Source organism: Lepisma saccharinum, chromosome 27 (genome assembly GCF_977018435.1).
Source record: "Lepisma saccharinum chromosome 27, izLepSacc3.1, whole genome shotgun sequence".
Taxonomy (NCBI): Eukaryota; Metazoa; Arthropoda; class Insecta; order Zygentoma; family Lepismatidae; genus Lepisma; species Lepisma saccharinum.
In genome coordinates, this window is record NC_139255.1 from 58,841,995 (window position 1) to 58,855,911 (window position 13,917).

Sequence of the window (13,917 nt, forward strand, 5' to 3'; positions counted from 1 at the left end):
AAGATGAACAGCGACATGCCATAAAATTTTGTTGGCGTTTAGGGAAAAGTGTTGCAGAAACATGCAATGTTTGAATAGGCAAATGCCGATCAAGACAGACTGAGTAGAACCACAGTATTACCAAGGAGTCATTGAGACTACTCCAGCACGTAGCAGAAAAGAGGCTTCATATTGCACCACGATAACTCACGCCCGCATACCGCGCGGGCTTTTCAGGATTACGCGACGAAGAGAAAAATATAAATTTTCCTGCATCCAGCAAACAGCCCGGACCTTGCACCCTGCAACTTTTGGATATTTCCACTTTTAAAGACCACTTTACGTGGTCGTCATTTCATGACGAACAAAGAAGTGATCACCGCAGCGCAAGTTTCTTCAGTTCGCAATCTGACGACGAATGTCAGATGCCTATTTTGAAAAAGATGTACATCTACTCAATATGGCTGATTCTGAATAAAAATTTTGTGGTTTGTAATTTTTTTCGTTTAATTTTAATGACTTCTGGAGGGGTCCATGTACATGCTTGTCTTTTAACTGCTACGCAGTCATGACTTTTTGATGTATTGCGCTCATTTTGGTCTCAATCAGCAGCTAATGAACCAAATTTTCACCCTAGTACATTTTCTAGCCAATGGAGGCTACTGTTTTCCTATACAGGAATTAGTCTCACCTTCTCTGTGACAGCCTTTGTATTTGGAAAAAATATGTAGATCTTATTTGTGCGGACATGTTTCAAACAAAAGGTAGCATGCCAATCCAGCCACACCCTGGTCCACCATCTTCTTTTAATCTTGATCTTCCCTTACTTAGCTCATGAGGAACATTTTATTGAAGGAAATTGGCAGATAGTTGGGGTCACGCCTTTCCTAATCGTTGAATTTTCTCCAACCCTTTCAAGTGATATATTGAACCCATTGTGATTAATTTAATGGGGGAAATTCCAAATTTTTTGTAACTATAGTAAATAATCAATAACACACTTCACAACTCCCCCAAAATAGATGCATAAATTTAACTTATAACCTAAGTCATCGATCTGAGCACAATTTAGTCACATTTAGCATAATTTAAGAATTTAATCAGCATGCTTTTCCTGATTGGGAGGTTGGCAACGCTGGATGCATGGTACAATTCTACACTTCACGTCTGTTTCTTGTCAGGATGGGGTCCAACTGAGTGGAAAGGGGAGGTAAGGGTAGATGATGATAAACATAAAAAAGGCAAATACTTGTCCTTGGCAGTGGCGAAGCTAAGGCGTAAATACTGGGTAGGCTGAAAAATCTGCTTATATTTTTTTATACAGCAGGTCCATGCGTCGATTCTTGTTGGTCGCAAAAGTATCAATTACCCTTTCCTTGAAGCCTTGATCAATAGAAAGTTCTTTAACCAGGTTTTTTTTTTCAATGGCTATTGTGCTGAGAGAACTTAATCTTTCATTTTTAATTGAATTGCGGAGATAATTTTTTTACTCTCTTGAGGGTGCTCATACTTCTTTCAGAGGAAGCTGTTGTAACAGGGAATTTTAAGACCAACTTGATAAGTTGTGTTACTTCTTTGTAGATTGTTTGAAGATCATTGCTAACTATGAATTTTAGAAGGTCTGCAGGAGGTAAATGCTTTTCTTCATCAGCATAGATATTCTTTAATTCATTTTCTAATCGTTCTTTGTTGAAAGATGGATATGTGGAGAGAAGGTTATTTAATTTCATCACAGGAAAATTTAATTTATATCCCCCAAAGCTATTTTGGTCTAGCATTTCAACAAATTTTATCTTTTCAAGATCTCCAAAACGTATTTCCATTTATACAGTCAGTGTGTCCAAGATTTTGTATGTTAAGCATCTGAGAGCCACGAAGTCTTGTTCACTTACATATATTTCACTGCAAATCTTCTTAGAGTTTTCAACATATAATTTCACAGTATTATATTTTTATAACATAAATACACTATGTGACACACACACAAACACACGCGCGCATGCACTTGAAGTAAATTAACATTCAACAATGCAGCGCGTGAACGACACATTTTGCACAAGAAGACTAGAAGCCCAACAGGTCGGTTCTGAGGTTAGCTGCTTCCACCCAGCGAATCGGCAGTCCCCTCCCCTTACACTCCCCTTCCACCTACACAGAGCTCACGCTGTAGCTGCATTTAACGCGAGGCTTTTCGTCAAAAGCCTCACAGTTCGGACCGATCGCGCTCTTCTCTTTCTGGTCTGACTGACGAGATATCTGGAAGGAGCGGCGGAACCAAACGTTCGGATTACATAGTTTAATTCGTTTTAACGAACTTTGCTTGTTACAGGGTACAAGAATATTTTAATTTCAACATTTTTTTGGTTAGGCTAAGCCTCAAAAGCCTCATAGGAGCTTCGCCACTGGTCCTCGGGTAACCTGAGCATCGGAACATTGAAGACTGCCACTCAAAGGTCATCTGAAGCATTAAATTACAACAAAATCAAGAAAGACACACTTCAAGAGTAACATTTCAGGTACGTTGATAAGTGCAAAAATATGTTGTTACGATTTTAAAAATAACTTTAAAGGTTTTTTAAAATGTGTGAAATTTTAATTGCAATTTTTCATTAATCAGATGAAGGAAGGCCCGGAGGAAAATAAAACATTTCCCTCATCTCCTCCATTTAGTCGAACAAGTTTGGTTTAAAGTTCACTCTATTCTAATCGAGACTCAAGTGGAATCCGAACTACTTGCATATATGCCTCCATGGGGAATTGAACCCTCTACTCCTTGAATTACAAGATGACGGCTTTAACCACTAATTTACACCATTCTTTCTTTTTATTCCTTGTCCGGTCAGTTATTGAACAGCAGTCGTGATGCGAAAGTGTCCTGATTCCTTGGGTTAATTTGCATGTTCTTTTTCATTATAAGAATTGTTGCTAATAGGTATAATTTAATTAATAAATCTAGGAGATGTGTACATTTACCAAAAGCCAATATTATTTTCTATTGACCACGTAAATTATGAAGACATCGGAGATTCGGTACCTTCATTTGTCGTCAGACAATTGTTTCATTTTTTTAACGTCCATATCAGAACTATATAGCACCACATAAATCAACCAATTCACACAGGAACACGTCTGATAATGTGTTTTCCAAAAGTAGAACAAATAGGTAGATCCTGTTCATCAAACTATCTCTAAAGTGTGCAAAATTGGCTTTCTTCCAAGCACATTTGTCATTGTCTGCAATAACATACGTAAATTAGAAAGTATTTAGAAAAACCTTGTGCATTTTTTTCACTAATTTTATGTTTGTGTGGGGTGCAGCATAAATAAATTGAGTTGGCGACTTTGTGCGTGTAGTGCCTAATATTTTTCTTGTACTGAGATTGAGAGAATATGATATCTTTTATTCTGTGCAGGCTATATTTTCCATATTTTAACAATAAAACATTGCTTCTTGTAAAAGAAAATCACAACCATAACAACATGAACTCACAAGCCAGTGCGTACCCTTCCAGCGACCCCACATTTCACCACTGCTTGTGAAGGACCTTTTTGTTATTTAGTGCTGTAATATTTCTTATGAAGATTTCCTATTAAGGCGAAGAAGGACAATTAGAGACTCTCAGAGGTTTGTGGGAACACTGACCAAGGGAACGGATGAGGCGTGGCCCTGCGAGAGCAGGCCAACTCCACAGCTGCCTCCCTCGTCCACTTAACGCCCAATATAATTTATGACTGTTGATGGGAGCGAGGGACACCCAAACAAGTCCTCGGTCAACTTTCTTGCAATCTGAGAAGGAAGCCACCAGATGGGGCCAGAGAGAGAACTTGCCCTGAGATAACTGGAACAAGTTCATGAAATTTAAATTTTGAGTTTGTGCTGACATTTCTAGACTTTCGATTTCGGTATCCAGAAAGTGCAGAAATCATTTACGGAAGTCTGAAACTGACTTTGACAATACACGCGATGGTATTTTCAATTATTTTTTTTTCTACAGTATCTTTCGACACGTAAAATCATGCATCAGGGATACCATGAAGGAGAGCAGAGAAAGTGATCTCCGTATGTTTTTCTTTTATAATAAGACCTCGATTCTTTTATAATAATAATGGACTCAAATATGAACTTTTCAACAATAAAGTATTATGAATTCAATTACAATTTTATGATTTGTAAAATAATAATATTAATATACGTAATACATATTTTCTTAACGACTGAAAGTCAAGACATGGAATCTTACTCTGCCACTCCTCCCTCCGCAGAAAAATCCTTCGGGTGCCCTAGGTCGTCTGAGGAATGAAATGAATTAACTTTACTCCTATTTTTATGTGATAAATCAAATAATAATGTATTTATGGTTTTGGGTATTGTTCAAACCCCATAGCCTACATTACAGTTTACCAAAGTCTCCAACGGGGAGACATTATCGAACATTATGTCTCCGTTTCGTCTCGATTTTACAAAGTTTGTCTTGTTCGAGGTCCTGTCTCTATTTTCAAGAGTTTTCTCATTGGAATTTTGAATATTAAGATGTAACAAACTTGTACCAATCCCTTCGAGTTCTGAGATTTCGTGCAACTTTGGTTTAGGTTAATTTTTCAAAGGCCACACATTCTGATTAACCAACTATCCAACGAGACGAGAGTGTCGAACAGTAAGTCTCAGTGTTTTCACTCTTTAGAGAAGCACGTGTCAACTTTGGTCTCGTCTTGGAAGTCAAGGAAAAGTTCCCTGTGCATGTAGCACCGTGCCGAGGAGGAGCCAGGTCACTGGCACTGTCACGCTTAACCAGTCCATTGTTCCTCAAGGACTCATCGGTTATGACGCACAAGCAGCTACAATCAGTACTCCTTGAAAAGCATAGTGTATGAAAAATACAGGAAAAAATCTGACAAAATTTGTCTATTTGTGGATCACTGTATGAATCTGTTTGAAATAGTTCCCTTGTACGAAGAAAAAGTAAACATAGTATTCGATGGAATTCTGATCATTTCCAAAGTATTTCCATGATGGAAAGTAAATTCGGCAAAATACAGAGCATTCCCTGACATTCGCTATGAGACTCGGTGGAAAGCGGCCCGGCATCGGCGCTTGTCTTTCCCGGTGAATGGGTCCGCGACAGTCGCTTATATTAAACCTCGTAAAAAAGTTTAGAGTAACAGGGTCAGTTATGAATAAAAGTGGAAAGAAAAATGGGAAAATAAAGTATACAAAGACAATCCGCACACCATCCGTGAGTTAAAAGAGAGTATTGCACGAAAAATCGAGAGAATGACAGTAGACGAACTTGCACGTGTAAATGCCAATTTCCTTCGGGGATGCCAGGAATGTGTTGCAGCAGAGGGACATCATTTTCAACACCTTCTGTAGTCAAGGTTAGCACACAATATAAAAACTGTAATTTTAATAGCCGATTCTAGCGACTGTCGCTGGCCCGTTCATCGGGAAAGACAAGCGCTGATGCCGGGCACCTTTGCGCCGAGTCTCGTTGCGAATGTCAGGGAATGCTCTGTAGTAGTATGCTTGAAAGTAGGAAATGTAAAGTATATTTTTTTTTTCGTTTTAAACATACGTTCAGTGTGAAATTCACATTTCAGTAAAAGCAAAATAAACATTCAGTACACAAAAACCTGTCTATTTATCGTCCGAAATCACATAGCATCCCAAAATTATCCGGACATTTTGTTCAGGGAGATTTAAAAAAGCCCTGTGAACAAAATAACACAGTTTTATTTCCCACCCCACCACTAATAAATCATCGTTCTTGAAGCAGAGAGGTCCCATAGTTTAATCTATATTATGCGGAAACGAAAAATTGCAATGAGGAGAGGTACAAGTTACAGTAAAACAATTGTTAAACAATGGTAAACCAAATAAATATGGATATAATGTAAATACATAATTACATAATTATTATAATAACTCCATGCCTCTCCTGCATTCTGCCCGTAATTTTCCAGGCTTGTTCAAGTACGTTACTGCATATTACAAGAAACTGTATATGTTTCCTGATTTTCTACCTGAAATCTATTCCCTGTTGTCTGCTTTGTTTTTCTACCGTCCCTACTTTTCAGAGCTTCAAGGACCTTCTTGCCTGTCGCGAATCCCACCATGCAAGCTTGTTTACTCTGGAGGACCCTTCAGAAATATTTTTCCTCTAAAACGAACATGTGTTTCTCATTCGGTGACCAGTAGACAGACCTCTTCTCGCCCCTCCCCCACTACCCTCTTCGACGAGCCTCGAGGGGTGAAGACTGTGCCCGCCGACTGTAGCAGACAGGCAGAAATTTAACATTACGCATATGGGAGAATTACTTTACTGGTTCTCTTGGGAATATCAAACTTCCGATGGCGGAAAAAAACATATGATGGGGTAGAGGATCCATTGAAGATTATATTATCCTTAGGAAAAGACAAAACTCCCATTGGTTTAGCCGTCACTTGAATTTAAAGTTGCTCCTCCATAAGGAATACATGGGATTCTGTAAATACTAATTCATCATATTTTTCAAAGCCGTATAAGGCGTAATAATCAACTTAAGAAACCGCTTCCACTTGCCACAAGGGGAGAAATTCATACTCTTCATTTCTGGCAGAGATCTTTTTAGTAGCATTGCTCATTCCGACGATATTGGAATAAATGCATGCCTGGTGCGTTATTGTCCCTCTTCGCCTATTAAGTTACATAATATAGAGTGTGTTTCAAAATATTTTTCAATACTTGCACTTGCACTTGACATTATGAAAAAAAAATTAACGCTGCCTTCCACCAGTTACGAATGCCACTTTTCGGTGAGAAAAATATGTATAAGAAATTATTGAAGGGTCATTATTACATGTCTGATGCCATGTCAATCTGTCATCTACGACTAATATTCGTCATATACTGTATTTGAGGGTTTTATAACTGCCGATTATGTGTGTTAGGTGAAACAGTGCCATTTTAGGGACATATCACCTTAGATGGCAACACTAGCAGGTCGAAATTTTGTCAACAGATGCAAGCAACATGTGCCTAAATAGTTGTTAGCAGCTAAAAGTTTTAGATGGCAACACTAGCAAGTCGAAATATTGTCAACAGATGCAAGCAACATGTGCCTAAATAGTTGTTAGCAGCTAAAAGTTTTAGATGGCAACACTAGCAAGTCGAAATTTTGTCAACAGATGCAAGCAATATGTGCTTAAATAGTGGTTAGCAGCTAAAAGTTCTGAATCTTCGCGCAGATAAAAAGCTTCAACAATTTAGAGTACTTGCAAAATTTACATATGTGCAAAACCAAATAATCTAGTCACATTGTAAACATGTCACACTATACTTTGTGTATTTTCAGTAGAATTAGGTAATATGTTTGTAGAAAATAAAAACTTGAAATAACATTTGATTAATGTTGTTCCCTGGAAATTCCTTGTTGTGCTTGCATCAGCCAGGTCCTGCACCTATCTGAGCATGCACAGGGCAGAACAAACTTTTGACTGTTAACAGGAAACTCAAGAAAGAAACTTCCCTTCACTCACAATTTTTACTTTTTCAAAAAGGCACAGAGTAGTATGCCTAGAACTATGATTAGAACACTTTAATTAAACTATCACATTATTTTGTTTTTGTCTTTCGAAGGCTACTAAACCATACAAATCTGTGCAACATGGTGTTTCATATGGGTGCCACAGTGCAGGGGTGGCTCAAGATAAAATTTTCACCCGGGCAAGGTGGATTTTAGGCACCCCCCCCCCCCTTTATGAATTGCCATATACCAGGTGTTTCAGAAATAGTTTAGGGGTTGCAAAAATTGCAAGTAAAGTATTGATGTAAGTTAATGAAACCAGTCCAGAACGAATGAGGAATGCAATCATTTTTTTTTACACCTGCAAATGTTCAATATGTGCACCACTGGTGACACTGCACACATCAACACGATAGTCTACTTCTTGCCACACTCGCATCTACATGGGCCTGTTGATAGTGCAGTGACGTGCGGTGACGTCGACACTTGGGTTAGCAGTCAGTGGCGTGCTCAAGGGGGGGGGGGTTGGTGTGAGTCACACCCCTTCTCCCTTTAGGGCCAGTATTCCTTCAAAAAAGAAGAATGTCAATAACAGGAAAAGATTGCAAAATTATGAATGAGTACTAGAAAAAAGTACACGTAACCCCCACCCACATTCGAAAATAAAAAACTATTTGATTTGACTCTAAGCCAGAGATCCTGGGTTCGAATCTCGGATTGGCCATTTGTGTTCTTTGTGTGTGTTCCTTCATCTATTTTGTTGTACCAAAGGTGGCGGAAAAGCGAAGTAAAATAAACCAATTTGAGCAATCAATCAATGATTTGATTTCATTTTTGTTACTTAGCGTCGTTTTTTTTGTCACATTTGGTTAATTGTGAAGATGATACGATGAAACTGATGAAGGGACGAGCACAGGGAACGCCTATGCCCGGGTCGGGGTTCGAACCCGGAACGCCTGGTGTCGTAGCGCGCTGTGATAACCACTCCCCCGCGCTTGGTTGATTTGGTGACAGGAAACAAAACACAACACACTTTTTTGTAGTTTCTTCAATGATATTCATTTGACTTTTTGAGTTCTGAGATACATTTTTCATTCCAAATTATTTCATTATTCACTGCAACACATAGGACAAGAATGCGCACTCATCACGGGTTCGAATCCTGGCCTGGATTGTTCATATGAGGTCCCTTCACCAATTTCATCATATCATCACTCAATCCTCATTTTCGCGATAACCAAATGTGGCAGAAAAGCGAAGTAAAATAAACCAAACCAACAACAATATGAACACGCGTTCTCTTGCCCAAATAAATACATCCGTATTTATGACTGTTACAGGCCAATATATTAGTATATTTAAATAAAACACTACTAAAACGAGAGTCAGAGAGAGCCTGAGCACATATTTGTAATTTAATCATTATATATTCCATATTTGAAAAAGGAAAAAAGAAAGAAAGAAAGCATAACATTATTGTCTGCACATAACACGTTCCCATTTTATAAACAATAAAACTACATCCCATATTATACATACACACATATTGTACAACGTGTAAAAGGTTGTGTAAATACAGAGAACATAAGTACTGCAGAAAATTTTACCCTGTGTTCTTTAGAGGATTTACAAAAAAATTATGAGAAACCAATCCCCTATCTGTCCTATAGGAGATAGACTGGGGGACCTGAAAGCCTGGGCTTTCAACCATTGCAGCGGGGAGCGTGGGGGCAAGGGAAGTAGAGGTAGAAATCTTCCTTTTCCTTGGGCCGGCCGTTTCTACCTGGAAACTGGCCTGGCTGAAGAAGAGCGAGCTAGGGTATCCGGCCTGCTTTGCCCGCGGAGAACACCGATGGACGAGAAGCGCGTGGAAAAGAAGGTGTTGCGTATGAGCTGTGGTGGCTTTAACAAGACAATAAATATTGTGATTTGAATATAATTCGAGATGTGAGATTGATTGATCTATCTCTGCCAGTAGCGTACGCAGGATTTCATCAAGGGGGGTGTTATTTCGAAAACTTTCTACAAATTCACATTACCATTGTTTTATTATACTTTAATTAATTAATTAATAATAATAATAATAATAATTAATAATTCTTATAATTAATTAATTAATTGGTTTAATTTCTACTAATGCAGCTGCTATTTATGAAAGAAATAGAACAAAATTACATTTCTTTTGTTTCTTTGTTACAAAATAATTGTCTAGTCAACGGTTATTTGTCCATAAAAAGAAGCAAATATATTGGATTTATTGAAATAATCGAAATGTGAAACTCATTCAAGGAGCCGCGCTGGTCTAGTTTAACAACTTCGTGGGATATCCGGGTTCGATTCCTGGAATTGGTTGGAATTTATCCAGCCTTGTCTCCGCACCCAGCTTCATAGCAATGGGTACCTGAGAGCAACCCTGGGGGATGAAGGCTGCCGGAGCATGGTGCTGATCACATCACCTGCAAAATAGTTCGAGATCGAGAATCTTTGGGGATGATGATGAAGCGCGAGAATACGTGTTGCTAAATTCCACTGAGTCTATGTTTTCGTTGAGAAGTAAGTTTATAGACATTCCAACACATTTATCACTTCTAGGTGATTCACAAAGCACTTCTTCAACATTATTTAATGATGTGGATGTAGACTCAGCATAACTTGAGAGTTCACAAGGGGATGTGAAATCAGTACCGGGAAGAACGTTTGCAATAAGGTCGACACACTGCGACGAAGCAAGGAATTTTCACAATTCTCGCGATAGTCACTGCGCGATTTTGCAAAAAAATTGCAAAATTGAACTTTGCGTCCACTTAGATTGTGTTTGGAATGTTGTGTTTATCTTCATGCTGCATGGGAATAATAATTCAAATTATTATTATTATTACTGTCGCAGATCTTTGACTGTGATAAATTAGCCATTTTTAATTTTTTTCTACAACATTTTCCATAATATTTCAAAAGCTCAAGGGGGGGGGTTTAAACCCGGTAACCCCCCCTTGCGTACGCCACTGATCTCTGCTAGACTAGCTACTCCTCAGTGCACGTCACTGTGATAGTGTCTATCTCTGCAATGATATGCTCCCTTAGGTCTGCGATATCACATGGCATCGGTGAGACAAATACCCTGTCTTTGATGAAACCCCACAACAATAAGTCTCAGGTTGTAAGATCTGGTGATCGTGGGAATCAAAACATTGCCCAAATCAATGTGAGTGATGTGGGTGATTTGAGTGTTGACTAGCTGCAGGTATGTGAACTTCCAGCTTATCAAAACATACACGCACAAACTGTTTGAGTTTCTCTTTTGTTCTGGACTAGTTTCAGTAACGTAAGTTCAATAGTTTACTTGCAATAAATTTTTGTAACTCCTCAATTATTTCTGAAACACCTGGTACTTATGCATTAGTAACTTCAATTAATTCTAGTCAACAATAAATCCAAGTCTTTTTGAAACAAAACACACCCGGTGGAGGCACATAGTGGTTCAGATCTCACTTTAATCTGTAGGGCAAGTCCCAATTATCCTTTCTGTGCATAAAGTGGACTTAAATATATACACTTGAATAATCAGAAACAAAATTTTGGTGCTAATCAATGAGGACACCCATTGTTTGGCATTCCCTCCTTCCCCCTGAGAATGGCACACTGGGCATTTGCTTTGGCTGCCTGGCCCTATAACTGCCCCTGCCACAGTGGCAAATAAATGTAGAATGCTTGCAACAATACATAGACAGCAGCAGGAATGGGAAAGCGTAAAGTATAGCAGAGGCTATGGCTTAGTGATACTCCCCCTCACCCTTGTGTTACTAAAAAAGCTGAAAAAGAAGAAATTTCAGCATGTAATAATAATAAATTAATAATACATTTTCTTTATTAAGCGGGTGAGGTTCAGCTAAGGGCTGCTCTGCCACCTAACCCTTGTGCATGAAAACAATATTTTATTGTGAAACAACAGACATTTAGTGTTTTAAAATTTTATTTTACATATTACATTGACCTTCTGTATGAAGTTTGATACACCTTCAGGTATTCCCAGAGAATTAAATCACATCACAAGCCTTGCTGAGCCTTGGCCGCAGGAAGTTGCGTTACATCTGTGCATAGTGATGAGATGTAAGCAACCGTTTACTGCGAATTGAATCCATAGGCGTGCATACGGGGTGGCAATTGGGGCAGTTGCCCCTCCTAATACACTCACTTAGAAATTTTGTGTTGAGAAATTTAATCACCGCTATTAAACAATATTTTTCTCTATAAAATATAGATAGTTCAATGGTCCCGGGTTCGAATTCCATCCTGCACATGGATGTTCTTTGGGTAACAGTTTCATGCATCGGAGACACATTTATTTCTTTATTTTTGGAAGTACGAACCATGCGAAACACAAAATATCCGATTTTAATGTGTCTCAGATCCATGAAACTGGTAATGTTCTTTGTAAGTGTCCCTTCACTAATTTCATCATTCATCCTCATCTTCGCAATTAGCTAAAGTGGCAGAAATGCGAAGAAAATTTAAATCATTCATTCATTCACGCTCTTATGTCATGTAGAATTGTTCATTAAGGTCATAAGGTAACTTTCTGAGAGGGAAATTGTCCTATGCTATTTTCAGTCATATTCTTCTCCCTTCCGACGTACTTTTTTATAATGGAATATTGGCAATGCTAATACAGAAGTCACCAACTGCTTCGTTAGTGTTCTCTTTGAAATCTTAACTTTCGCATTATATAAAACCATAAACAATGACGTAAACTCGGGGTGGACAATTTGCCTGGTGATATTTACCTCTCCACTCAAGACAAAAGAAGGAGGAAAGTATTTGTAAAGGAAAGGTTCAAAAGGAGGGATATTTTTACTGGTAAGTACAATATTTACACACGTTTTTCTATGCTTGTATGTTTTTTATTTAAAGAATTAATTTAAACTGGTGATGTTTTCATTAATTTTCAGAATTGTCGAGTCAGATTAAGTTTTGCTCCAGTTAGCTCCTAATGGAATCTCATTCAAATTATTATGGTAAAAAATTTACGGCCCAAGTTCCTTTTGTTTTATTGCGAATTCATCAAGCTACGGATGCAATTTTTACATGATTCGATTTCGATGTACGTCACATACTGCGGACTTTTAGCGATTACTTAAGGTTTTGTTCAATATATGCTTTCGTGGTTAGGTTAGGCAGGTTAGATTTGGTTCGGCTAGAGTCTAGTTTACGTCCTTCTTGCACGTTTACAAAACCATGCTAGCAGACAGCCGGCGCTCCGGCATCTCGTAGGGTAAGTAAGTTTTTCTTTTTACACTTTCTGTCACTAACCATTCACGGGAACGAGGTATGCCTACGAGGTTAGTTTAGGTTCCATTAGCACTCATTTCACCCCTAAATATGTGCTTCATCATCGAAAAATGTCCTCAGTACGTTCAATTACGCATATCCGGATAACATCGGTTTTTCTCAATTTTCTCCTCCAGGAAATTTTTCCTCACCTTGGGATTTAGTTTGTTGAATTCCTTATGAAAAGGACGTAAACTAGACTCTTACCTTTGGTTCCCTTTGCATTAAAATAAAGTCCCTAAATGCATTCTACTAAGGTTCCGATTTACTTCTACATTCATTCCCACGCTTCTACGATATTTATTGTCGCTTGTCGACAGAGAATATCTTGTCCATGAGAAGACTGCAGAATATGGGCTGCTTAGGAGCAACGTGGTTCATAAATTTTTGGTAACGTTTTGTAGTTAGTAATCGGGAATAGTAAGTTTTGGTAACAGTAGTATAAGTCGGAGACGGATTTCTTAAAATTTACAGGAGAAAAGACGAGAAAGTACTTATGGAATTGTGTTCTTGAGGACTTTCTGAAGCCAGAGATATTTTTTTTTATAATCGTGCTACGTATTTTGCCTGTAAATAAGGTATTTTTCGCCAATCATGCATCTCCGTTGTGCGATAGCTCGTGCTGCCATTACCGTCAACTACGTGAATCAAATGTTCCATGCGTTTGGTTATGTAACCCCCCTTACAGTGTAGCAACCACGCGGAAGTTTGACAAGATGATGTGTGAGCGTTTTGTTTTTTTTCCAATAAAAGGTAAGACTCTCTAGTTTACATCCTTTTCCTAAGGAATACATGTCATATATCGTTGGAAAGCTTATTTTATAAGGAATTCAACAACGTAAATCCCAAAGCGAGCAAAAATTTCATATCGAGAAAAACCGATGTTGTCCGGATATGCGCAATTGAACGTACTGAGGTATTTTTTAGATGCTGAAGCACATATTTAGGGGTGAAATGAGTGCTAATGGAACCTAACCTAACAGGCCTAACCTCGTAGGCATACCTCGACCCCGTGAATGGATAGTGGGGCTATCGTGAACAGAAAGTGTAAAAAGAAAAAGGTACTTACCCAAAGAGATGCTGGGTGCCGCACCACGATCGCGCACCGCG

General features: G+C 38.5%; 1 protein-coding gene across 1 annotated transcript in view; it reads left to right on the forward strand.

Moving 5' to 3' along the window:
• Window positions 1-12,215: 12,215 nt before the first annotated feature.
• Nse1 (SMC5-SMC6 complex component Non-SMC element 1) overlaps window positions 12,216-13,917 on the forward strand; it is a 37,562-nt gene continuing 35,860 nt past the window's right edge. Inside the window, exon 1 of the mRNA XM_083112949.1 lies at window positions 12,216-12,336. The gene's annotated coding sequence lies outside the window, so the exon portion shown is untranslated. The remainder of the gene's footprint in view (window positions 12,337-13,917) is intronic.